The sequence below is a fragment of the Amphibalanus amphitrite genome, unplaced genomic scaffold, assembly GCF_019059575.1.
Source record: "Amphibalanus amphitrite isolate SeventyFive unplaced genomic scaffold, NRLGWU_Aamphi_draft 001722F_arrow, whole genome shotgun sequence".
Classification (NCBI taxonomy): Eukaryota; Metazoa; Arthropoda; class Thecostraca; order Balanomorpha; family Balanidae; genus Amphibalanus; species Amphibalanus amphitrite.
This window is the reverse complement of record NW_024883215.1, coordinates 92,146-95,287: the sequence shown is the minus strand read 5'-3', so window position 1 is coordinate 95,287 and position 3,142 is coordinate 92,146. Positions and strand designations below refer to the sequence as shown.

Below are 3,142 nucleotides of genomic sequence, written 5' to 3'. Positions count from 1 at the left end.
GGTGTCAAAAGATCCGGCTTGAATCGAAATTCAGGTATGCCAAGCTTCATCTCTGTATCGCCGTGGCGTTCGGAGCTATCGCGAAAAAAAAAACTATGGGGGGCGGCACCCCCCCCCCCCCGGCCGGCGTGGGTGTAAGTGCCGCTTTTGTCTCGAGATTTGACGGGGGTCATTTCTCAGTTGTGCCGATTTTCAACTGCCCTTCTCACTCATGTGTTTGGTGTCATCGTCCTTTACATATTGCTTGCGAGCCATTTGCTTGTTGTAACCTATCGGTACTTGGCAGTGTTTTTGGTGGTCACATAAGCAATGAGACTGAGCAGCGCCATCACTCAAGCCATCCGCTTGGCCAAAGGCAATGACTGTGGCGTTTGAGGCTTATCAGTGCCAGAGTTGTGACGTCATCTTTTATGTTACAGATAAAGGAGTTGAAGATGGACGGCTCTCGTCGGCAACGACCATACCATGCTGAAAATACCAGTTCCCGTCCGATCACTGAAGTCAAGGAGCACCGGGCCCGGTTGGTACTTGGATGGGTGACCGCCTGGGAACACCGGGTTTCGTTGTCATTTTCACTTCTTCAATGGTGGCCACTGATTGCTATTTATCCCTTCACTGTTAATGCTCTTGCGACATGGCCAATAGGGGTACCCATTTTTCCCGATTTTGGAAATTTGAGGGTGGGGGTGGTTTTTCCCATTATTTCGCGGCTCCTGATTCCAATGATGCCAAAAATATGAAGAAATAGTATGTAGTGCTCTAGCGAGGAACATCTTGATATATGTAGTTAGGATTTCAAATGACCTTTCCTCGATAATTAATTGGAAATTCAATAAAAAGTAAATATTATATTGTTTGGCAAATTTTCGAACAACAGTTCATTCTCAAGCCACATGAAACAATTGACAACGAAGTTTTATAACTGCCGCCAAGCTACATTTTTTGAATTCTCACACGTGATGTACAAGGTGGTCTTCTTAAAATCAGAAATCTGAACTTAATCGATCATATCCCAAGCTGTTCCGAATCCACCTATTCACATATACATACATACATGACCATCAAAAGTAATATGCGAGCACAATCACATAAATATATACATGGTTCGTTTTGGTCGTGGTCGTGATGAATAGATCTCGTAGCATTAAAAAAAGGTGACAACAATGACAATATAAACACTTTGGAAGTCTCGTAGCAGATTATGTCGTATAAAGTTCGGTTCGGTTTAAACAATCATACAAATGCATACAACTAATATGCGAGCACTCTCAATTCCCATACATGAATATGGTTCGTCTTGGTCGTAGTCGTGCTAAATAGCTGATCGTGTCGCATTAAAAAAAAAGAAGAAGACAACAACAATAACAATACAAACACTTCGAAAGTCTCGTAACAGATCGTGTCGTAAAAGGTAGGGTTTACACAATCATACATATGTATACATCTTCGAATCAAGCGCAGTACCTAACAATTATCCACATATAACAAATTTCAATGACAGCCAGTGGGTAATGAAAACAAACAACTATCATTCTATAGTATGGGCCATGAAGACATGTTGGAGTTGAGTTTTGGGCGCTTCTTTTGGATCAGGAGGGATTCCGCGAGTTTCCTATCTGGGTGGTCTTTCGACTTATACAAAACACGTACTTTGAGGGGAATGCCTCCTTCGTGGGTGGAGTGGCACTCTTGAAAATGATCTCCCATGGGGGTGTCATGTGTTTTGTTGAGCGCGTCCCTCAGGTGTTCATTGAATCGTAAGCGCACCGGGCGCTTCGTCTCTCCCACGTATGTTACGGTCATCCCATTGCTTTGACAGACAGTACATGTTATCTCATAGACTAAGTTTTTCTGCGTGCAGTCCCCAGAGAACCCCGATCTGCATGTGTGACATCTTTGACCTCCTGGGCATAAGGGCTTACATAGTGCTGACCTCACTAGTTTATCTTTTAGTTTTTGTGAATTTGTCCATGCTAACTTTACATTGAGGCCTGATTGTCTCACTTTCCTCTTAACTTCGCATAACAGTCTTTCATCTACGTAAGGAAGTGTAAGGAATCCATCACAAGGTTCTTGGGTCCTGTTCCTTCTAGTTCTTGACTGAGTCTTATTCCCCTTAGCCTCTCTGAGCAACCTGTTCAGGACGTGGTTTGGGTAGCCATTCTTTAAGAGTAACTGCCTTATCTTTTCTACACTTTTCCTCTCCTTCATGCTGCTTGATGAATTCCTGATAGCCCGTTTAAATTTATTTCTAGCCACGTTGAGTTTGGTCGACTTTGGATGTGCAGAATCGAAATGAAGGATAATGCCCGAGTTCATGGGCTTGATTACTTTTGATGGTCATGTATGTATGTATATGTGAATAGGTGGATTCGGAACAGCTTGGGATATGATCGATTAAGTTCAGATTTCTGATTTTAAGAAGACCACCTTGTACATCACGTGTGAGAATTCAAAAAATGTAGCTTGGCGGCAGTTATAAAACTTCGTTGTCAATTGTTTCATGTGGCTTGAGAATGAACTGTTGTTCGAAAATTTGCCAAACAATATAATATTTACTTTTTATTGAATTTCCAATTAATTATCGAGGAAAAGGTCATTTGAAATCCTAACTACAGATGCCAAAAATATTGAAATCAAAGGTGGTTTAGGGGTCGCGAATTGAGATTGAAATTTGCGTATTTACCTAGAGATATGCCTATTTTACGCTGATAGTAAATCGCACCAAAGGCAAACTTTTTGTTTCGAAAGTCGGGTAGAGGGGTCATTGAGCGCTCCTTTTTCATCCAGATCGATGTGCTCCATCACGTGGTTCCGGTTAAATGCCTTACTAGCGGTCAATACAAGTCGATATTGCAACATTTGGTGAAAAGCGCCGTGATGTTTTGCTCCTGTTATTGGTATCATTCTGGTCGGCGTGTAATTATTTTTTTATATCTTCTGCCTTCATGTGACCTTTGGTGACCTTTGGTATTGGTGACCTTTGATGACCTGTGAGGTCAAACTTAAATATGACGTTTCAGTTGCCACATCTCAGTTCATGACAGGCTTTTTGTGTCCATACAATTAAAGTTTCCGCAAATTAGCTCAGGATACATCTCACAGGTTATGGCTCCGAATGGACTTCAAACCATGTAATTCA

At 41.9% G+C, this 3,142-nt stretch overlaps 1 non-coding gene across 1 annotated transcript; it reads left to right on the top strand.

Moving 5' to 3' along the window:
- The first annotated feature begins 450 nt into the window (after window positions 1-450).
- On the top strand, window positions 451-569 carry LOC122374835. Its single transcript, XR_006255295.1, has one exon. It is a non-coding gene; the product is annotated as a 5S ribosomal RNA (ribosomal RNA).
- The last annotated feature ends 2,573 nt before the right edge of the window (window positions 570-3,142 follow it).